At 42.9% G+C, this 24,092-nt stretch overlaps 1 protein-coding gene across 6 annotated transcripts in view; it reads left to right on the top strand.

The window, feature by feature from the left end:
* The window catches only part of LOC145340999 (polyamine-transporting ATPase 13A3-like), a 131,903-nt gene that overhangs the window by 5,131 nt on the left and 102,680 nt on the right, over nucleotides 1-24,092 (top strand). For 2 of the 6 annotated variants that reach the window (XM_080185662.1, XM_080185664.1), the window contains exon 1: nucleotides 1,865-1,951. The exons of the other annotated variants lie outside the window; for them this stretch is intronic. The gene's annotated coding sequence lies outside the window, so the exon portion shown is untranslated. Of the gene's footprint in view, nucleotides 1-1,864; nucleotides 1,952-24,092 lie in introns of those variants that run through there. 6 annotated transcript variants of the gene reach the window in all.

Below are 24,092 nucleotides of genomic sequence, written 5' to 3'. Positions count from 1 at the left end.
GCAGTTTATTCTGGACTGTCCTGCGAGCACTGGTAAAAGCATTTTTCTTGGCAGCTGAAGATGGGTTGTTCTGACAGGCCCGATGAAGACAGTGCTTTTCAACAAGTGTAGCCTGTATCTCCTCGTCATTTTCATTGAACCAATCGTGCTGATTGCGGGTAGAGGGTCCGAGCATCTTCAGCGCAGATGTATGGATAGCATGCCGGAAGCATTCCCAGTCATTTTCAGTGCTGCCTGCAAGGTGTAGGTTAGCAAGCTTGATTTCTAAGTCTTCAGCCAGCACTGAAGCTATGTTGGAGTTCTTTAGCTTGGCCACATTGATTCTTTTCATAATCTTGCTTCCTTGTGGTTGCCTCTTGGGTCTGATGCAGAACCTCATTTTGGGGACAATGAGCCTGTGATCTGTCCAGCAGTCAGCACCACACATGACCTTGGTAACTCTGACATCGTGCCTATCTTTTCTCCTGACAATGACATAGTCGATAAGATGCCAATGCTTAGGGCAGGGGCGGTCTTCTTATGGGTAGGCAGACGGAAGGTTGTGTTGGCTATGAGGAGGTTGTGTGCTGCACAGGTCTTCAGTAAAAGTAGGCCATTACTGTTACACTTGCCCACTCCACGCCTCCCAATGACTCCCTGCCAGATTGCAGAGTCACACCCTCCTCTTGCATTGAAATCGCCAAGCAAGATCAGCTTGTCGGTACTGCTCACTGCTGATAGTAGGGCGTCTAGTTCTTCATAGAACTTGTCTTTCGTCTCGACCGGGTTGTTCATTGTGGGGGCATAGGCACTGATCAGGGTGGCTTGATTTCTGTTCTGTAGCGGAAGCTGTAATGTCATAAGCTGGTCGTTCACACCCTTGGGTAGACTATCAAGTTTCCGAACAAGGTGATTCCTGACGGTGAATCCAACTCTAGCATCACGTCACTCCTTGCTGCCACGACCGCTCCAGAAAAAAGTGTATCCACCTCCGGTTTCAGTCAACTGACCTACGTTGGCAAAATGAGTTTCGCTCAGGGCTGCAATGTCAATGTTGTATCTTGCAAGCTCTCTGGCAACTAAGGCTGTTCTCTCTGGTCTGTCTGCTATAGGGTTGTCCAAAAGCGTGCGCACATTCCAAGCGCCAGTGGTGAGTGGTGTCACCTTGTGTTTTATTTTGTTCGTTCGACTGCAAGATGGGATCCTTGCCAGCTGCGGTAAACTGGTCAGGGTGTAATGAAGCAGGCAGTGTATAGGGCACCTTTTTTACTCCCTTCCTCATTCTATAGAGGTGAGCAGTGCGTTCCTGAAGAGGACTGCTCAGTCGCCCAGGTAGAAGCCGAGTTCCACTGCTGCTTCGGTCAGCGAAAAATGACTGTTAGACTTGAGCCGCCTGCGTGCAGGTCCATGACTACAGCTCCCAGTGTATCCACACCTGCTGCTTTGTTGCTCGCCCATCGCCATAGGACTTCAGGGGTTGAACAGGACACTGATGATGATGATGATGTCGAAACTAGCGCTTGATTTGGATTAAAGTGAGAGAGAGTTGTGCAGTGTCAGCCTCACTGTCTCTTCCCAATTCCTATCTAGATCCAGTGGCAAGACAAGAGTCAAGACAGCTGGAGGTGGGACTAGGTGCAGTGGATGACCAGGACGTCTTCTGCATCTTGTCCTGCTCTTCGCATTCCACGACCCTTGCAGAGACTGCCTTCTTGACTGTTGGACCTTCCATTGGTCTCATCTACTCAATCTGCCGGACTCTGTCTTCACATGCTGGAATAGACATCTCCTATCTCACTGAGGGTTGAGATCTGTCGGCTACCCTCACCAGCTTGCCAGGGCCGTTGCTGGAGGTGTGGCTGCTGTCGCGTCCAAACGGCTACGGGGAGCCACAGGTGAGAGCTGAGTGCCAGGTGGGGACAAAAGATGGACAAACTGCCCTGAAAGGACGCGACATGTTCCCCCACCAAAGGTACTACTCCCTGACACCCCCTTCATGCCAATTGCAGTAAACTCTTAAGGAAGATGCATGTAGAGACATTCTTAATGTGCAAACTAGTTTTATTGGAAAAACTGCTTGAATTGTTAGCTCCATTTAGCAAGAAAAACCGCATAGATAAGCTTCCTGGCAGCAAGAGTCATCTTTGGGCACAACTGCATTGCACCGCAAGGATATTTGAAAGATTTCTGACCCATCATTGGGTAGGACAATTTCTCAGGGTTCTGAGGTAGCCACTTTGTATGTGTGGGTGAGGGGACTAACTTGTAGGGCAGAACATTGTGATTTCCCCCCTCCCCCAAAAGTGCTGGCTCTGGCACAAAAAGCGATGTACAGGCTGCCAGCTGCATTTTGCTGCCTTTTCTAACCATATTTTCCAGCACTTTGGTAAAAAAAAAGTTGGACCTGCCCTACTGGCAACATCAGCCTTCCAAATATCAGGAGTGCCCTGATCTAACAAATAGGAAAATAAGATCTCAGAACCAATCACACAGAATGGGACCCCTCAAACCATGCATAGGGCAAACCCCCGTCTCCCTCCCCGCCCCGCAAACGTGGGCACAAAATGTCGACCATAATATTGTTCAGGGATCACCAGACTGAATTCACTTTTTTAAATTCTTGCCTGCATTATCCCTGTTCCTAAATGGGTGTGAGGGAGATGTGTCGCTTGGCCGAGAGCATCATCGCCAAAGCGGATGGCCCCGCGGCAGCCGCTGCTCGTCTTGATACCGGTCTGACCCAATCCGCCTCCCGGCAGCGTCACGGCCAACAAGGATTCCCCACTGGCCGAGAGCGGGCCGGCACTTCCTTGGCCTCCCTCCAGCCAGGGCAGCGGGAGGAGGAGGAGGGGGACATCGGTGGGGGAGGTGGGCATCAGGCGGAGGGGGAGGGGGGCATCGGGGGAGAGGAGGAGGAGGAGGACAGCAAGAAGGAACCCTAGCACTGGAGTAAATCTCATTCTCAATTTCGAATATTGTTTGTATTTAGCATTAACTGCAAGCACTGTTGAAATTCTAAATCATGTCCGTGGGACCAATAAGCTATCCACTGGAGAGTAGCCGTAGATTGTTCATTAAAGAAACTAGTTTGAACTTTTTTCTGCATGTGGGCTTAGAAAATAAAGGCACTAGCTGAGACCAGTGTTAGAGATGAGATCAGGACTTCCAAGATATATTATGAAATTAGCCTAGACCTGAAAAACAAACAGGCTTATGTGGGTTGCCAGTCCTGAAGCCTTTTAACGCCTATGGCGAGGGATACAGAGAATCCATCTTTTGACTCTCAGCAGCCTCCAGAGAAAGACCTGTCTTCAAACAGCAGAACTCCAGAGAAAGAGTAACAGCTGCTGCTGCTTTTCAAATCCAAACATTAACTGCCTGCTTTTCTCCCTGTAAGCCTAGCTCTGCCCCTTCACATAACTCTCTTCTTGTCAGTCAACTTAATTAAACCCTACTCTGAAATCCCAGAGGACAACGAAAAAATAACAAAACTGCATTAACTCAGATTAAAACAAACACCTCAATAACTAGGAGCAGTTATTTTTCTGCATACTCAGCATGTGGGCTGCCAGTTGCAGACGATTTGCACTGTACATAAGAACATAAGAAATAGGAGCAGGAGTAGGTCAACTAGCCCTTCGAGCCTGCCCTGCCATTCAGTAAGATCATGGCTGATCTGTCGTGGCTCAGTTCCACATTCCCGCCCTCTCCCCATAACCCTTAATTCCCTCTCTCATCAAAAACCCATCAACCCGCGTCTTAAAAATATTTAGCGAGGCAGCCTCCACCACTTCAATGGGCAGAGAATTCCAGAGATTCACCACCCTTTGAGTGAAGAAGTTCCTCCTCAACTCCGTTCTAAACCGCCCCCCCTTTATCTTGAGGTTGTGCCCCCTAGTCCTACTTTTTACCATTTATATAGATGATCTGGAGGAGGGAACCGAGTGTAGGGTGTCGAAATTTGCTGATGACACCAAGATTGGGGGAACGGCAAATTGTGCGGAGGGTGTGGAGAGTCTGCAGAAGGATCTAGATAGGCTGGGCGAATGGGCCAGGAAATGGCAAATGGAATTTAATGTTGGCAAGTGTGAGGTGGTCCACTTTGGAAGGAAGAATGGTAGGAAGGACGATTACTTACGTGGCGAAAAACTGCAACAGGCGACGGTGCAGAGGGACCTCGGGGTCCTTGTGCATGAGTCGCAAAAACCCAGCTTGCAGGTGCAGCAGGTGGTCAGGAAGGCAAATGGGATGCTGGCCCTCATAGCGAAGGGGATTGAATATAAAAGTAGGGAGGTCTTGCTGCAGCTGTATAGGGCATTGGTGAGGCCGCAGCTGGAGTACTGTGTGCAGTTTTGGGCGCCGCACCTGCGCAAAGATATTTTGGCCTTGGAGGGAGTGCAGAGGAGGTTTACTAGGCTGATGCCGGAGTTGAGGGGGTTGAGCTATGAGGAGAGGCTGAATGAACTAGGCTTGTACTCGTTGGAGTTTAGAAGAATGAGGGGAGATCTCATTGAGACGTATAAGATGATGAATGGGATGGATAGGATAGAGGTGGAGAGACTCTTCCCACTCAAAAAAGACAGTAGGACTAGGGGGCACAGCCTCAAGATAAAGGGGGGGCATTTTAGAACGGAGTTGAGGAAGAACTTCTTCACTCAAAGGGTGGTGAATCTCTGGAATTCTCTACCCGTTGAAGTGGTGGAGGCTGCCTCGCTAAATATTTTCAAGAAGCGGGTTGATGGGTTTTTGATAAGAGAGGGGATTAAGGGTTATGGGGAGAGGGCCGGAAAGTGGAACTGAGCCACGACAGATCAGCCATGATCTTATTGAATGGCGGGGCAGGCTTGAAGGGCCAGATGGCCTACTCCTGTTCCTATTTCTTATGTTCTTATCCTTTCTGAGCGGGAAGAGTCTCTCCACCTCTATCCTATCCATCCCATTCATCATCTTATACGTCTCAATGAGATTTCCCCTCATTCTTCTAAACTCTAACGAGTACAAGCCTAATTTATTCAGCCTCTCCTCATAGCTCAACCCCCTCAACTCCGGCATCAGCCTAGTAAACCTCCTCTGCACTCCCTCCAAGGCCAAAATATCCTTGCGTAAGTACGGCGCCCAAAACTGCACACAGTACTCCAGCTGCGGCCTCACCAATGCCCTATACAGCCGCAACAAGACCTCCCTACTTTTATATTCAATCCCCCTCGCGATGAAGGCCAGCATCCCATTCGCCTTCCTGACCACCTGCTGCACCTGCAGGCTGGGTTTTTGCGACTCATGCACAAGGACCCCGAGGTCCCTCTGCACCGTTGCCTGCTGCAGTTTTTCTCCACGTAAGTAAAGCGTGTCCTTCACAAGAAACATATACATTTCACACAAATACTGTATCTTTAAGAAATGTATCATCATGAGCGTGACCTCAATGGAGTGCTGGAAGTTTGATGATTTGAGGGAATTGATGAGGAGTGGAAGGAGGTCCTCCTTTGCTTTTATCACTTTCATACCCTGTAGGAATGCTTCTTGTTCTACTACAGGGAAAGAAGTGAGTTGATTTATTATTCTCACATGTATTAGTATGCAGTGAAAAGTATTGTTTCTTGTGCACTATACAGACAATGTATACCGTACATAAAGAAGGGAAGGAGAGGCTGCAGAATGTAGTGTTACAGTCATAGCTAGGGTGTAGAGAAAGATCAACTTAATATGAGGTAGGTCCATTCAAAAGTCTGATGGCAGCAGGGAGGAAGCTGTTCCTGAGTCAGCTGGTATGTGACATCGGTCTTTTGTATTTTTTCACCCCGACAGAGGAAGGTGGAAGAGAGTCTATTTGGGGTGTGTAATCCTTTATTATGCTGAATGCTTTTCTGAGGCAGCAGGAAGTGTAGCCAGAGTCAATGGATGAGAGGCTGGTTTGCGTTATGGACTGGGCTTTATTCATGATCCTTTGTAATTTCTTGCAGTCTTGGGCAGAGCAAGAGCCATACCAAGCTGTGATACAACCAGAAAGAATGCTTTCTGTGATACATCTGTAAGTGTTGGTGAGAGTCGTAGCGGAAATGCCAAATTTCCTTGGCCTCCTAAGAAAGTAGAGGTGTTAGTGGGCTTTCTTTAGAACATAAGAACATAAGAACATAAGAAATAGGAGCAGGAGTAGGCCATCCAGCCCTTCGAGCCTGCCCCGCCATTCAATAAGATCATGGCTGATCTGTCGCTGCTCAGTTCCACTTTCCCGCCCTCTCCCCATAACCCTTAATCCCCTCTCCTATCAAAAACCCATCAACCCGCGTCTTAAAAATATTTAGCGAGGCAGCCTCCACCACTTCAACGGGCAGAGAATTCCAGAGATTCACCACCCTTTGAGTGAAGAAGTTCCTCCTCAACTCCGTTCTAAACCGCCCCCCTTTTATCTTGAGGCTGTGCCCCCTAGTCCTATTGTCTTTTTTGAGCGGTTTAATATAATATAAATATAATATAAATACAATATAATATAAAGGGTTCAGACCAACCCCATCAGGGTAAATGAGCTGGCCTCTGAGCTACAGACACTGAGGCTCATCAAGGGGAGAGAGGGTGCAATTGTCAATGGGGTGCAAGTGACATCCACCCCCCCTAGACTGGCTAACTCTAAGGGTCAGGGACAAGAGGGGGCTACTGGGAAGAGGAAGGGGGGGGGTGAGGAGTGGAGGCCTCAGCCTCTTAATCTGCATAACAGGTTTGAGGTTCTTGCTTCCAAGTTGGACGAGAACGAGGCAGGTGAGGTTGGTGAGCAAGCTGCACACGGTACAGTGCTGCAGCAGGACATAGGCAAAGAGAAAAGGAAAAGGAACGTAGTAGTGATTGGGGATAGTGGGGTGAAGGGTATTGACACTGTCCTTTGTCACAATGACAAAGTGCACAGAAGGGTGTGTTGTCTGCCTGGTGCTCGGGTACGGGATGTCGCAGCTGGGTATATTTACTATATTTACTATTTACTATAGTGTTGGCTTTTCACTTCATCCCTGTTGATGTCGACAGGGGCATGTTTTCCACAATGCTTCCTGAAGTCGACGCTATCTCCCTCGTTTTGCTGACGTGAGGGAGAAATTATTGTTGTCACAGCAGTTAATCACAGCAGTTAAAATTATTGTTGTCACAGCGTATGAGATGATGAAGGGGATGGATAGGGTAGAGGTACAGAGATTCCTCCCGCGCAGAAAGGACAGCAGGACTAGAGGGCACAGCCTCAAGATAAGGGGGGGGGGCAGTTTAGAACGGAGTTGAGGAGGAACTTCTTCACTCAAAGGGTTGTGAATCTCTGGAATTCTCTGCCCGTTGAAGTGGTGGAGGCTACCTCGCTAAATATATTTAAGACACGGGTAGATAGGTTTTTGGTAGGCAAGGGGATTAAGGGTTATGGGGAGAAAGCGGGAAAGTGGAACTGAGCCACTTCAGATCAGCCATGATCTTATTGAATGGTGGGGCAGGCTTGAGGGGCTAGATGGCCTACTCCTGCTCCTATTTCTTATGTTCTTATTAATCAGATTTTCTATCTGAGTTGTTTATCTAGTTTTTTGATGAATATTTGGTGAATGGTTAAAGTCTATTTCTAAGATTTAAGTAATATAGGAATTTGTGGTAAGGTTAATAGACTACATAAATTAAATAATTGAATAAAATAATTAAGTAGTTAATTAAAACACACAAGGACAGCAGGACAGGCTGTGTGTCATGGCTGCAGCATGTGGGAGCTCCTAGATATCAGTGTGATCCAGGGTAAACAATTTACAGTAACTGTCTATGGCTTGAGGAATTTCAGTTCAGAGTCATTGAGCTGGAGCTTCAGAAACTGCGACACATGAGAGGGGGAATGTTACCTGGGTATTTTGTACCAGGAGGCAGTCACATTCATTAGGATAGGGTCTTCTGATTTGGAAGGTGGTGAATAACAGGAGGGTGTGACTGCAGCTGAGGCAAGTCAGGGGACCCAAAGGGCAGAAGTGTCAGCCTTTGTAATTGTCCAAAAGGTTTGAATTTTTTTCAGCTTGTTTGGCTCAGAGTAAGGGCTGCAGGGTAGATGAGTTGACTGACCATGGCACTGTGGTATAGGAAGTCATTTAAGTGAGGAGAGTAAAAATAAATATAGTGGTTGTAGGAGACAGCACAATGAGGGGGATTGACATTGTTCTCCTCGGCAAAGAGCGTGAGTCTAGATGGTTGTGTTGCTAGCCTGGTGCCGCAGTTTGAACATTTGCTCAGGGCTGGAGAGGAACGTATAGTTGGAGAGGGAGGATCCAGATGTCATAATCCATGTAGGCACCAACAACGTCGGCAGTGCAAGGAAGGAGATTCTGATTTGATTTGATTTATTATGTCACGTGCATTAGTATACAGTGAAATGTATTGTTTCTTGCAATATATACAGATAAAGCATATCGTTCATAGAGAAGGAAACAAGAGGGTGCAGAATGTAGCGTTACAGTCACAGCTGTGGTGTAGAGAAAGATCAACTTAATGCAAGCTACATCCATTCAAAAGTCTGATGGCAGCAGGAGCTAGGCACTAAATTTAGAAGCAGAACCTCAGGATTTGGTGGTTGTGGTGAAGGTGAAGTGGTGAGGATTAAAGCTTTGGCAAATGCAGCAAATCAAGGGGTAGTATCAAGTCAGGAGAGCAAAATAGTAACATGGGAAATGAGGGCCAGAGAATGGCAAGAAGGGACAGAATGCAAAAACCGAAAAATACACCAACAATCAAGTGTAGTATCAACGTGCTGCACTTGGTTGAAGTCATTAGGTTACATTTTAGCTTCATTTGAAGCAATTTTTAAAAGCTGCATCTGGGCCTTTTGGCAAAGATGCAAATGAAATCAAGCCTTGGAGGAGGGGCTATGCCTACTCCAGTCAGCTTGGATCATGTAGGTCAAGCCCAAGACAGGAGGTGAGAGCCCTGTTTTGTCAGCTTGGATCGGGAATGTCTCAACTTGTTGAGACTCTGAATTGGAATAAAACAAAAAAAATCAAGACTAGATGTTACAAGGTAACAAGATAAAATCAAAGGCTCTGTATCTGAATGCACGTAGCAATATGAAAATATTAATTGATAAAGCATATTGAAGTAAATATGATGTCATAGCCATTACTAAGATTTGTCTGCAGGACAGACAAATTGACACAGATTGGGTCCTGACTATTGAGAGGTATATGACATTGAAGAATAGAAAGCTAGGTGAAGGTGCAATAATTAGAGATGACCTTACTTAAGGAGATCAGGATGAAATGCACACTTTCAAAGAGATATACAGCTAATAGAATACAAAAAACATGTCACCAGGAAAAAGGAAAGCATGACAGGAATACCTTATGAGGAGCGCTTAAGAATTCTTGGGTTATAACCTTTAGAGAAGACTGATTTTTGATTTAGTTGAAGATTATAAATTGCTGAGAAGTTCTTTCCTTGCAATTAGTATTTTGCGTACAAACGACAGAAATTTGGTTCACATCTTGATATTCACAAATTTTTTTCACATAGAATTGTTGATACTTGGAACGCTTTGCCTGATTTTGTTGTCAATGCTGAAATTGTAGTGACCTTTAGAAGGCTTGTCAGAAACGTAGTGTGATTTCTATGCATGCATTGTCTGATGTTGTTGCTGTTCTTGTCTTTTATACTGTGCCTATGAACTTTGTATTGTATAGAAGTAAAAATAAATATTGGTTTGGGTAAAAATGAGGAATAGTAGGGGGAAAGTCAATAAGCTTTAAGTTTATTTATTAGTGTCTCAAGTAGGCTTACATTAACATTGTAATGAAGTTACTGTGAAAATCCCCTCATCGCCATACTCCGACACCTGTTTGGATATACTGAGGGAGAATTTAGCATGGCCAATGCACCTAACTAGCACATCTTTCAGACTGTGGGAGGAAACTGGAGCACCGGGAGGAAACTCACGCAGACACGGTTAGAAGGTGCAGACTCCGCACAGAATGACCCAAGCCGGGAATCGAATCTGGGTCCCTGGCACTGAGACAGCAGTACTAACTATTGTGTCACCGTGCTGCTCTAGTTGGAGGCGTCTGCAGGCTCCCCAACAGTAACCACAATACAAGGCAAAATATGCGGAAGAAATGTTAGGGGCTTGTGTTAAAGGGGCAGTAATAATTGTGGGTGATTTTAGTCTACATATAAATTGGAAAAATCAGATTAGGAGTTGTAGCCTGAATGAATTCATAAAATGCTTTCAAGATAGTTCCTTAGAGCAGCTGGTCATGTTAGACTTGGTATTGTGGAGTGTGCAAGGATGAATTAATGACCTGAGAGTAAAGGCACTCCTAGGTAGCAATGACCTGAATATGATTGAATTTTGCATGCAGTTTAAAAGGAAGAGTGGGTCTGAGACTCGTATTTTAAACTTAAATCAAGGCAGCTATGTGGCCATGAAAGCCGAGCTAGCTGAAATGAACTGGGATACTAAGCTAGAGGATAGATCAATAGACAAGCAGTGGTAAACAGTTGAGGGGATATTTCAGAATATTCAGATTAAGTATGTTCCTAATATAAAGAGATCAAGCATTGGATCAAGCCCAAGATGGGGTGCAATGTCTCATCTTGTCAGCTTGGATCTTGTTGTCTCTCTCGTGGAGGCCAGGAATTGAATCCAATTTGAACTTGACTTTTGGAGCAAACAAAAAGATGGATTCAGGCTTGCTTGGTCCACTCTGTGCATTGGCTTTGTGACTTTAAGAATGGAGTGGAAAAAAAATGCTACTATGAAGAAAAATTCTACAGGGAAGACCCACCATTCATGGTTAACTAAAGAGGTTAAAGAAAGCATAGAACTCAAGGAAGAAAGGTACAATTGCATAAATATGAGTGGCAGATCAGATGATGTAAAATATGAGTGGCAGATCAAATGTAAAGAATGACAGAAAATAACCAAAAGGAGAAAGAAATTAGAATTGAGATGAAGCCAGCTAGAAATGTGAAAAGGACAGTAACAGTTTCCACAGGTATTTGAAAAGGAAAAGAATAAGTAAAGTGAGTGTTGGAGCTCTGGTGAGTGAGAATGGGGAATTAATAGTAGGTAATAAGAAAATGGCAGATGAAATGAATATATATTTTGCTTCTGCATTCACTATAGAAGATGCAAAACCATTCCAATAATAGCTGTAAATCAGGAATTAGAAGAGGGAGAGGGACCAGGTAAAATTACAATCACTAGGAAAGTAGTGCTGAGCGAAATGATGGAACTTTGAGCTGATGAGTCTCTAGGTCCTGATGATCTTCACTGTAGGATCTTAAAAGAGGAGGCTAATGAGGTTATGATGCGTTGCTGTTAATTTTACAAAAGTCACTGGATTCAGGAAAGGTTCCATCAGACTGGCAAGTAGCAAATACAACCTCTCTCTTCAAGAAGGAAAGGAGGCAGAAGCAAGAAACCATTAGTTTGAAGTCTGCCATGGGGGAGATGTTAAAAATGATCATTAATGAGGTTATAACTGGGCAGGTAGAAATACACAAGGAATTGGGAAGAGTCAGCATGGTTTTGTAAAAGGGAAATCATGGTTACCCAAATTTTTGGAGTTCTTCGAAAGAGTAACATGCGATATGGATAAAGGAGAGTCTGTAGATGTACTTGGATTTCCAGAAGGAATTTGATAAGATGCCACCTCAAAGCTTATTGTGGAAAATAATAGCTCATGGTATTGTGGGTAACATATTAGCATGGATAAAAGATTGGTTTTCCTGATTGGCGGAATGTGACAAGTGGAGTTCCACAGGGGCCTCTGGTGGGGCCTCAACTTCTTATAATTTATATCAATTATATAGATGAGGGGAGTGAAGATATGGTTACTAAATTTGTAGATGACACAAAGATAGGTGGAAGGTATGTTGTGAAGTGGACGTAAGGAGGCTGTAGATGGATATAGATAGGTTGAGTGAGTGGGCAAAAGTCTGGCCGATGAAGTATAATGTAAAGTTGTTCACTTTGGCAGGAAGAATAACAATGCAGAGAATTTTCTAAACAGAGAATGGCTGGAGAATTCTGAGATGCAGAAGGATCCAGGTGTTCTAGTGCATGAGTCACAAAAGCTTAGTATGCAAGTACAGCAAGTACTTAAGAAAATGAATGAAGCATCATCCTTTATTGCAAGAGGAATGGAATTTAAAGTAAGGATGCTACGCTTCAATTATAAAGGGCATTGATGAGGCTGTGAGTGTGGTGCTCTCATATACTGAATGTATTTTTGGTCTCCTTATTTAAGGATGTAAATGCACTCAGGCTGGATCAGAGGTGGTTTATTAGATTGATACCTGGAATGAGTGAGTTGGCTTATGAGGATAGATTGGAAAGGCTGGGCTTGTTTCGATTAGACTTAATTTAAGTGTACAAGATTGTGAACAGTTTTGACAAGGTGGATGTGGAAACGATGTTTCCTCTTGTGTGAGAGTCCAGAACTGGGGATCACTGTTTTAAAATTAGGAGGTATCATTTTAGGATAGAGATTAATAGATTTTGTTTTTTTTTTGAGGTGGGGGGGAGCTATGAAACCTTGGAACTCTCAGAAGATGGGAGAAGTTGGGATCTTTGAATATTTTAATGCAGAAGTAGATAGATACTTTTAGGCAAGAGAATCATAATTATCATAGGTAAATGAGAATGGAATTCAAAACAAACAGACCTGCCATGATCTTATTGAGTGGAAGAGCAAACCTGAGGGGGCTCAGTGGCGTACTTCTGCTCCTATTTTGTATATTTGAATGTTTGTAAGAGATAAGAATCACAGGTCAGGCACTTTGCTTTGAAAATTGATAAAGGACCCTGAATGGGTTAAGACCAGATCTTTTGAGAGGTGCCTTATTCCAGTTTGAGGGCATACCATGAAGACAAGGAGCAGATGTTGTTCTAGTTAGGTTCCTACCATTAGGATTTCACGATAACTGAGACCAATTGGTAAATACCTACCCAAATGAGGTCCTAAAACTTAAATCTAATATGATCTGGTGTCTTTATGTTCAGCACTCCAATTTTGCAAGTATTGTTGCTCAGTGGATATTCAGGCAGAGCTGAAGATCTGATACTGGGTTGGCAAGAACAAATGAGATCATTCTGCATATGGAAGTGAGGAGATTAACTTCTCTGCAGTATTGACTGAAAAGAGGGTAAAGCCAACTACAGCACAAAGAACAATGGATTCATACAAGTTTTGACTGTGCTTAATGGTACACATTACAGAATTGAAAGAACAATTGAATTGAAAAGATTTAATTCTAAAATCTCAACATAAAATAGGGATTAATTAATAATTCACGAACTCTTGCTTTGTTTGGATGTAATATTTCTTATAAACTTTTGCAATAAGCTTACACATTAATCTTAATATAATTAGTCACTGGTATGATTTGCCTAAGTAGTGGAATTGAATTCTTTCACATTAATTTTCATTTATTGTGTAACTTGTATATAGACTTCAAAGTAAAATATGTTATTTTTGTTGATCTGTTACTTATGTTCAAGGATGAAAATTTGCTCAGTTCCTCACCCATTTAACATTTTTTAAAATGGGAATTGATTCATTAACTTCTGTATGACACTTGTTTTGTTATTTACACATAAGGCCGGGGATTAATATATATTTGAAGAAAGTTGATTTCCTTAGGCATCTTTCAACATAAATAGACTATGTCGGAATATTTCATTGAAAGGTCCCATTACCATCTTGGAGAAATTTGTCAAATTATTCCCAGCTGCTGAGTTGCTAGTAGTTGGTGAATGATCATGATGCTTGCACAATTTATGAAATCCAATTTATGTTTTTACAAGATTTTTCAGCTCTGACTTGGTCTTCGAATTGGTTAAATATTAATAGATGGTTTTTTCCTTCCGTCACATCAGTCAAGCTACCTGGCAGCTAGTTGATTACTTCATAAGTCTATTTCTGTGTTGTCTTGAACTTTACAAATAAATGAAATACACTTTATTTACCATACAAACTTGTAACATTGCATTTTCTTTTCGTTTCCTATGTATGTGGAGTTTCTGTGTTAGGTTTAGCTTTTTTTTACAGAAAATGCAGAAGGTTTGCCTGGATCAGAGTGTCATTTTTTTCATTTGGAGAGATGAAATTCTTTGACTTCTGGCAGTAATTGTTCAGTTTCCTCCAAATCCACAAGTGCTAATAAGGTAACCAAAATTATACTTTATAAAGGTGATTTTAAACTAAAGTTATCTCACTAATTTAGTTTTGAAGTACACTTGGCATTTTCAAAACTTAATGAAAATCTGCCTTGTGTATGAGAACATAAAGAAATAGGAGTAGATCATTTGGTTCCTTGAGCCTGCTCTGCCATTCAGTAAGATCATGGCTGATCTGATCTGACCTGACCTTAACTCCATTTTCATGCCTGGACTCCTTTCCCCCCCAAAATCCATCTCTCCATAACCCTTGACTTTGTTGTTGACCAAAAAATCTGTCTAACTCACCTTGAATATATTCAATGACATAGTCTCCACTGCTCTCTGGGACAGAAAGTTTCAAAGGTTAACAACCTTCTGTAAGAAGATATTCTTCCTTATCTCTCTCTTAAATGGGAGGCCGTTTGTTTTGAAACTGTGCTCTTGGTTGTAGATTCCCCTTGAGAAACATCCAGTGGGTGAAACCTCCTCAGAAATTTTATGTTTTAATAAGATCACTACTCATTCTTCTAAACTCCAATGAGTGTAGGCCTAATCTGCTCAACCTTTTTTTATTTAATCAGAAATCAGCTTAGTCAACCTTTTCTGGATTACCACTGCCTCCTTAAATAAGGAGACCAAGTAAGTATTGAGGTGTGCTCTCACCAATGTTCCTGTAGAGTTATGGCAAGATTTATTTACTTTTATGCTCTCTCACCCTTGCAAAAAAGGTTGAAACTCCATTTGTCTTCCTAATCATTTGCTGTGCCTGGAAGTTAACATTTTGTGATTATGTATGAGGATATCCAGAACTCTACGATTCTGCAGCTTTCCAATTTAAATAATATTCTGCTTTTTATTCTTCTGACAAAGTGGACAACTTGCATTATTTTTATCAAAATTTTGCCCATGATTCTATGTGGTGGGAGGTGGGAGGCAGCCTGCTGATGCCTGGTGGTGGGATTTTCTAGTCTTGTCCCTGTGAATGGAATTTCCCATTGATTCTACACGAACACCACTGGGAGATCCATGGCAGGGCATTGCCGTTGGCATGACCAGAAGATTCTGCCACTGGAAAACCACCCCCTTTGTGTCCTCCTCATAATTTGCTTTCCTACCTATTGTATTGTCAATGATTTGACAATAGTCTGTCCCTTTATCCAGATCATTAAAATAGATTGTAAATTGGCACTCCACTTGTTGCAATTTAAAATGATCCATTTATCCCGACTGTGTTTCCTGTTAATTAACTAAACCTCTAGCCAAACACGATGAGCTTTTACCTTATGCATTATCCTTTTTCGTGACACCTCATTGATTGCCTTTTGGAATTCAGACACAATACATCCACCAGTTCCCCTTTCTCTACCCTGATTGTTACTTCCTCAAAGAACTAATAAGGTTGTCAAACACAATTTCCTTTTCATAAACTTCAGTTTTCTAAATGTTCTGCTACTGGCGGGAAATTCTCTGACCTCGTCCACAGCTGAGATTCTCCAGTCCGCTGATGCGGTTTTGGCTGAATACCAAATTCTCCATTCTTACTAGCAGCAGCGGCAGGGTGGACAAAATCAGAGAATCCTGGTCACTATTTCCTTAATAATGGATTTCTGGATATTTCAGCATTTTTCCAATGATGCAGGGTAACTGGTCTTTTCAGCTTTCTTAAATAGTTGTTACATCTGTTGTTTTCTACTCTGTCGGGACCAGGATGAAGTATGCATGCACTTATTTTTAAGACCCTCAAATGTAGCCATCAGGTCCAGATTTGTCAGCCATTAGTCCCATTATTTTCCTAATACTTTTTCTGTCGTGATAATTGTTTTAAGTTCCTCCCTTCTTTTGATTTTCTGCTATTTTGTTGGATGCTCTTTGGGCCTTCTACCATGAAGAAAGTTATGAAATACTTGTTCATCTCTCAATTCCTTGTTTCCTATTGTTAATTCCCCAGTCTCATCCTCTGGAGTCAAACATTCACTCTAGCTACTCTTTTCCTTTTTATAAACTTATAAAAGCTCAGTCTTTTTTTTTATATTTCTTGCTTGTTTACTTTCATAATCTAATTTCTCCTTTATTTATTTTAGTCTTCTGCTGCTTTCTAAAATTTTCCCAGTCTTCTGGCCTACCACTAATCTTCGTAGCATTGTAGCCCTTTTCTTTCAGTTTGATATCATTCTTAATTTACTTAGTTAACCACCGATGGTGCATCCTTCTCAAATGTTGCCAAACTTCCAATTTGCATTTGCACTATGCCAATTTGTTGCTTAGGTAGTTATCTTCTCTACCATCTTACCTTAAACCTATTTTCCTCATTCACTAAAGCTAACTCTCTTTTTTTTTGTACTTGTCTTTATTTATGTTTAAGAGCCTAGTTTCAGACCCAAGTTTTTCTCCTTCAAACTGAGTGTGATATTCTATTATTAGGGTACTGGTTAGAAACCCCAAGGTATGTTATGAAGTCAGACTAGACCCGACAATTTTCTATTTTGGCATTAGTGTGAGGATGAGATACTTAATTCCAGCCCAATCCTACTGACAAACTGGTAAGCTTTATATCAAAACAAACTTTATTTAACAGCATTGTTTAACCATAACAAATAAATTAGTGCAGCTTTTAACAATTGATTACAATTTAATACTTAAACACAACTAGTTACAATTCTTAACTGCTAGTCTTTCATTGAGTTCCAATCAAGCAATATTTCTCTTATAGACCTAAACCCCTTTTTCTAATTAGTCAGCAAAATATAGGCATTTTTGCTTTGACTTCGGTTACCAGGGTTTGGAACTTTCAGAAAGCCTTTGGGGAGAGAGACTGAGAAATGCTACTTTCTTCAGACAGTCTGGGCAGCAATTCTTTGTATTATAAAGTGAAAGTGAAACTGGTCTGTTACTGCAAGTTTACCTCCTCCCATTATGCATATGATTGTCCTTGTCAATTAACCTAATCAAAACTCTTACTCTGAAACCCCCAGGGGAACCTAAGGAAGCACTAATGCGTTAGCTCTGCTTTAATAAACACTCCATGTCTAAAATGAATACTTACCTTGTTCTCCCAGCTAATTTAAACTAATTTAAAGGTTTTCCTAGACAAACCATCATTCTGCAAATCAGAGCTGAATTTTAAACATACCCCTCACAAGAAACGTGATATCAATATATATTTCTTACAAGCCCTCATTACTTCTTGATGTATACATTCTCTGTCCTATATCTACTGTTAGGTGGCTAATTAACCTCTCACCACTTAGTTATTCCTTTCCTTTGCTATTTTCATCTTCATCCAAACTGATGCAACATTTTGGCATTCTGAGTCAACATAATTTGTCACTACTATATTAACAAAGCTACCCAACCTACTTTGCCTTGCAGCCTATCCTTCTGAAATGTCATATTCTTTGAAAATTGAGTTCCTGTCTTGGCCAGCTGAATATTATAGGAAATAAAAGCAGGAATAGACCATTCAACCTGTCAAATCTGCTTGCTTTGAACAGTGGTCCACTTTCCTGAACTCCACATCCTCTTGGATAAAACAACCAAAGTTGTACACAATACTCCAAGTGTAATCTTGAGAATGCCCTGTACAGCTGTCGCAAGACATCGTACAATTGCTATGTGTATGTGTATTGCTATGTTTGTATTTTCTGTCCCTTCCTATCGCACCAATTATGATTCTCTGCATCGCTACATGCACTACTGTCTTGTTAACTTTTCTAAACCTCCCCTCACGTGAATCTTCCTTCCCATTATAAACTCTAAATCCCTCTCAACACGTCTAGTCGTGCGATTTGCCAGGCTTTTGGTCCCAGCATCGTTCAAGTGACAGCCATCCAAACAATAAAGCTCCCTCAATCAAAACGCTTTACTCTTACACCATTCTTTGAGCCACAGTTCCAACTCTCATTTATTTTATGCCATGTAATCTAGATAGTTATGTTGGTTAATGGTAGGCAAATTTTATTTTTCTGAATCAATGCACTAAGACTGCATTTGTGAGGCTGGGTGCACAATTTAAAATTTATGTATCAAGTGAAAAATATTAGTGCTGGTTGGCATAGACTCATTAGTCCTTTATCTAGCTAGAAATTCGTTATGCAATATTTTAATTATGTAAATCAAATCTATTAAATACGTGAATTACAGGGCTTTACTTACAAAATATGGAACAAAACCAGGTGAATAGAGTTAAGGTTCAGATTGGCCATCATGGCAAAATAAGCTCAAGGGGCTGAATGGCCTACTACCTATTTTTGCATTCCTGTTGAGATATTAATGAATGGAGCTTGGCGCACGTGTGTAAACATTCATGTATCCAACCCTTTCTCCAGTCAGTTCATACCAGTCCAGATCTCAAAGAAGTATTAGTCAGTTGAATTAATAGCTCGCATTGCACCCCTCGGATTTTCTACAGCATTCGAGGTTAAATGTATCAGGTCTATCTTCAGTGCCTCAAATGAACCTAAGGCCATTTATACATTTACATTCAATGAGTCAATATCTAAAGCATTTGCACCTGCTTCTGTGCCATCTTCAATAATGAAAATGAATACAAAACAGATATATTTACACTTCAGCCATATCTTACACCTCAATTGTGACTGCCATGCTAAATCTTTCAAAGGGCCGATGTGGCTTTTCTGGCCATTAACAGAAATTATGAAGCTTTATAACCTGGTCAGTTGATTTTTTCCAATGCATTTTTTGGCAATCATTTGTGGCTTTAGTGTATTTCAACATGTACTTGATACTAATACATGCAATCTTACCAATATTTTAAACTCAGTGAAATATTTATTTTTGAGGCTTCTTTCTGACTATTAGTGTAATTTATTTTTCTGCTCTGGAACTTATTTCTACCAACCAAGGCATCCCAATCTCCATCAGATGTTTCAGGAGGGACAGGGAGGGAGGCAAAAGAGGTGGGGAAGTGGCACTGTTGATCAGGGATAGTGTCACGGCCGTGGAGCAGGTGGACGCTGTGGAGGGATTGTCTACGGAGTCTCTGTGGGTGTAAGTTCGGAACAGGAAGGGGTCAATAACTTTACTGGGTGTTTTCTATAGGCCACCCAATAGTAACAGGGATGTTGAGGAGCAGATAGGGAAACGGAACCTGGAGAGATGTAATAATAACAGAGTTGTCATGATGGGAGACTTTAATTTCCCAAATATCGATGGGAATATCCCTAGGGTAAGGGGTTTGAATGGGGAGGAGTTTGTTAGGTGCATTCAGGAGGGTTTCCTGACACAGTATGTGGATAAGCCTACAAGAGAAGATGCTGTGCTCGGTCTGGTATTAGGTAAGGAACCTGATCAGGTGTCAGATCTCTCAGTGGGAGAACATTTTAGGGATAGTGATCATAACTCTCTTTCCTTTACACTAGCATTGGAAAAAGATAGGATCAGGCAAGCTAGGAAAGTGTTTATCTGGAGTAAGGGGAATTATGAAGCCATCGGGCAGGAAGTTAGAGGCGTAAATTGGAAGGAGGTATTCTCAGGGAAATGTAGCAAAGTAAGGTGGCAGATTTTCAAGGAATGTTTGTCTGGAGTTCTGCATGACAATGTTCCGATGAAACAGGGAAGTTTTGGTAGGTTACAGGAACTGTGGTGCACGAAAATTGTAACGAATCTAGTCAAAAAGAAGAGAAAAGCGTACAAAAGGTTCTGGGAGCTAGGTAATGTTAGGGATCTAGAGGAGTACACGGCTTGTAGGAAGGAACTTAAGAAGGAAAAATTAGGAGAGCCAGAAGGGGTCAAAGAACAATACAGCACAGGAAACAGGCCTTTGGCCCTCCAAGCCTGCGCCGCTCATGCTTCCAACTAGACTATTCGTTTGTACCCCTCCATTCCCAGTCTGTTCATGTGGCTATCCAGATAAGTCTGAAACGATCCCAGCATGTCGGCCTCTACCACCTTGCTTAGCAGTGCATTCCAGGCCCCCCCCCACCCTCTGTGTAAAATACATCCCTCTGATATCTGCGTTAAACCTTGCCCCCTCACCTTGAACCTGTGACCCCTTGTGTTCGTCACCTCTGAAAGTTAGGAGAAAGTTTCCCACTGTTCACTCTATGTATGCCCTTCATAATTTTATACACCTCTATTAGGTTGCCCCTCATCCTCCGTCTTTCCAGGGAGAACAACCCCAGTTTACCCAATCTCTCCTCATAGCTAAGACCCTCCATACCAGACAACATCCTGGTAAACCTTTTCTGTACTCTCTCCAAAGCCTCCACGTCCTTCTGGTAGTGTGGTGACCAGAACTGGATGCAGTATTCCAAATGTGGCCTAACCAATGTTCTATATAGCTGCAACATTGTACACCAACTTTTGTACTCTATGCCCCGTCCTATAAAGGCAAACATGCCATATCCCTTCTTCACCACCTTCTCCACCTGTGTTGCCACCTTTAAGGATCTGTGGACCTGCACACCCAGGTCCCTCTGTGCGTCTATATCCCTTTTGGTTCTGCCATTTATTGTATAGTTCCCCCCTACATCAGTTCTACCAAAATGCATCACTTCACATTTTTTTGGATTAAATTCCATTTGCCATTTCTCTGCCCAATTTTCCAGCCTATCTATATCTTGCTGTAGTCATGAGGAGGCCTTGACAGGTAAGATTAAGGAAAACCCTAAGGCATTCTACAAATATGTGAAGAGTAAAAGGATGAGATGTGAAGGAATAGGACCTATAGAATGTGACATTGGGAAAGTTTGTATAGAACCGGTAGAAATAGCGGAGATGCTCAATGAATATTTTACTTCGGTATTCACAGTGGAAAAGGATCTTGGTGGTTGTAGTGCAGGCTTGCGGCGGACTGAAAAGCTTGAGTATGTGGACATTAAGAAAGAGGATGTGTTGGAGCTTTTGAATAGCATCAAGACAGATAAGTTGATGGGATGTACCTCAGGTTACTGTGGGAGGCGAGGGAAGAGATTGCAGAGCCTCTGGCGATGATCTTTGTGTCATTAATGGAGACAGGAGAGGTTCCGGAGGATTGGAGGGTTGTGGATGTGGTTCCTATATTCAAGAAAGGGAATAGAGATAGCCCAGGAAATTATCAACTGGTGAGTCTAACCTCAGTGGTTGGTAAGTTGATGGAGAAGATCCTGAGAGACAGGATTTATGAACATTTAGAGAAGTATAGTATGGTCAAAAGTAGTCAGCACAGCTTTGTCAAAGGCAGATCGTGCCTTATGAGCCTGGTTGAGTTTTTTGAAAATGTGACTAAACTCATTGACGAAGGAAGAGCGGTAGATGTGGTTTATACGGACTTCAGCAAGGCGGTCGATAAGGTCCCCCATGCAAGACTTATTGAGAAAGTGAGGGGGCATGGGATCCAAGGGGACATTGCTTTGTGGATCCAGAACTGGCTTGCCCGCGGAAGGCAGAGAGTGGTTGTAGATGGGTCTTTTTCTGCATGGAGGTTGGTCACCAGTGGAGTGCCCCAGGAATCTGTTCTGGGACCCTTGCTGTTTGTGATTTTTATAAATGACCTGGATGAGGAAGTGGAGGGATGGGTTGGTAAGTTTGCCGATGACACGAAGGTCAGAGGTGTTGTGGATAGTTTGGAGGGATGTCAGAAGTTGCAGTGTGACATAGATAGGATGCAAGACTGGGCGGAGAAGCGGCCGATGGACTTCAACCCGGATAAATGTGTGGTGGTATGTTTTGGCTGGTCAAATGGGATGAAGGAACATAATATCAAGGGTAAGACTCCTAGCAGTGTGGAGGATCAGAAGGATCTTGGGGTCTGGGTTTATAGGACTCTCAAATCAGCTTCGCAGGTAGAGGATGTGGTTAAGAATGCGTATGGTGTACTGGCCTTCAATCGAGTTTAGGAGTCAGGAGATAATGCTGCAGCTTTATAAGATCCTGGTCAGATCCCACTTGGAGTACTGTGCTCAGTCCTGGTGGTCTCATTGCAAGAAGGATGTGGAAGCCATTGAAAGGGTGCAGAGGAGATTTACAAGGATGTTGCCTGGATTGGGCGGCATGTCTCATGTGGATAGGTTGAGTGAGCTCGGTCTTTTCTCCTTGAAGAGACGAAGGATGAGCAGTGACCTGATAGGGGTGTGTATGATGTTGAAAGGTTTGATCGGGTGGATTCTTGGAGGCTTTTTCCCAGGGCTGAAATGGCTGCCACAAGAGGATACAGGTATAGGGTGCTGGAGAGTAGGTACAGAGGAGATGTCAGGGTAAATTTTTCACTCAGAGGGTGGTGGGTGCATGGAATCGGCTGCCGTCGGTGGTGGTGGAGGCAGATTCTATTGGGTCTTTTAAGAGACTTCTGGATGAGTACATGGGACTTAATAGGATTGAGGGTTATAGGTAAGCCTAGAAGGTAGAGATGTGATCGGTGCAACTTGTGGGCCAAAGGGTCTGTTTGTGCTGTAGTTTTTCTGTGTTCAATTTTTGATACCTTTATACCTGAAATTCCAACTCATTGTTAAAGCAAGTATAACAAGCTGTTTGCAGCAATAATTTTCTCAACAAAATTACATATGATGGCACAATGACTACTGATCATAATTAATGGGTTGTTAAGACGTGGAATGTTCCCATCAGAAACAGTGGTAGGAATAGACTCTATCATACGTTTCATATCTGAAATTAAAACAAAATAGTAAAGTATGGGAAATAGGATGACATAGGTAATTCTTTCTGAAAGCTGTGCGGTTCCAATGATAGGTATGTAGTTTCCTTCCATTTTCTGAAATTCTATGCTTTCCACGTGGAAATGGTGGTGCCGCCACCACCACCACTAACATTGCCCCCCCGCCAGGAAAGTTCCCCCCATGTGTTTTCCTACTGGGGAATCGGAGATAAAGAAGGGGTGATGGGTGAGTGATGCAAGGGGATGACATGAAGCAGGGGTGAAGGCAGGTGGGGGGACAGGGGGATCATTTATATAGATGATCTGGAGGAGGGGGCTGAGTGTAGGGTGTCGAAATTTGCTGATGACACAAAGATAAGTGGAAAAGCAAATTGTGCGAAGGGTGTGGGTAGTCTGCAGAGGGATCTAGATAGGCTAAGCGAGTGGGCGAGGACCTGGCAGATGGAGTACAATGTTAGCAAGTGTGAGGTTATCCACTTTGGCAGGAATAATAGTAGGAGGGATTACTATTTAAAGGGCGAAAAGCTGCAGCATGCTACGGTGCAAAGGGACCTGGGGGTCCTTGTGCATGAGTCGCAAAAACCCAGTCTGCAGGTGCAGCAGGTGATCAGGAAGGCGAATGGGATGCTGGCCTTTATAGTGAGGGGGATAGAATATAAAAGCAGGGAGGTCTTGTTGCAACTGTACAGGGCACTGGTGAGGCCGCAGCTGGAGTACTGTGTGCAGTTTTGGTCGCCGCACTTGCGCAAGGATATTTTGGCCTTGGAAGGAGTGCAGAGGAGCTTCACTAGGCTGATACCGGAGATGAGGGGGTTGAACTATGAAGAGAGGCAGAATAGACTGGGTCTGTACTCGTTGGAGTTTAGAAGGCTGAGGGGGGATCTTATAGAGATGTATAAGGTAATGAAGGGGATGGATAGGGTAGAGGTAGAGATTCTTCCCGCTCAGAAAGGACAGCAGGACTAGAGGGCACATCCTCAAGATAAGGGGGGAGCAGTTTAGAACGGAGTTCAGGAGGAACTACTTCACTCAAAGGGTGGTGAATCTCTGGAATTCTCTGCCCGTTGAAGTGGTGGAGGCTACCTCGCTAAATATATTTAAGACACGGGTAGATAGGTTTTTGTTAGGCAAGAGAATTAAGGGTTATGGGGAGAAAGCGGGAAAGTGGAACTGAGCCACTTTAGATCAGCCATGATCTTATTGAATGGCAGGGCAGGCTCAAAGGGCTAGATGGCCTACTCCTGCTCCTATTTCTTATGTTCTTATGTTCAGGAGTGTGAAGGCAGGTGTAAAAATGGTTAAACAATCCTTGTTCCTATTGCCCAGGTCTGGAATTTAGCACTACAA

Source organism: Carcharhinus amblyrhynchos, chromosome 3 (assembly GCF_965287045.1).
Source record: "Carcharhinus amblyrhynchos chromosome 3, sCarAmb.v2.hapA, whole genome shotgun sequence".
Lineage (NCBI taxonomy): Eukaryota > Metazoa > Chordata > Chondrichthyes > Carcharhiniformes > Carcharhinidae > Carcharhinus > Carcharhinus amblyrhynchos.
The sequence above is the reverse complement of the archived record's forward strand: the minus strand, read 5'-3'. Positions and strand labels throughout refer to the sequence as shown.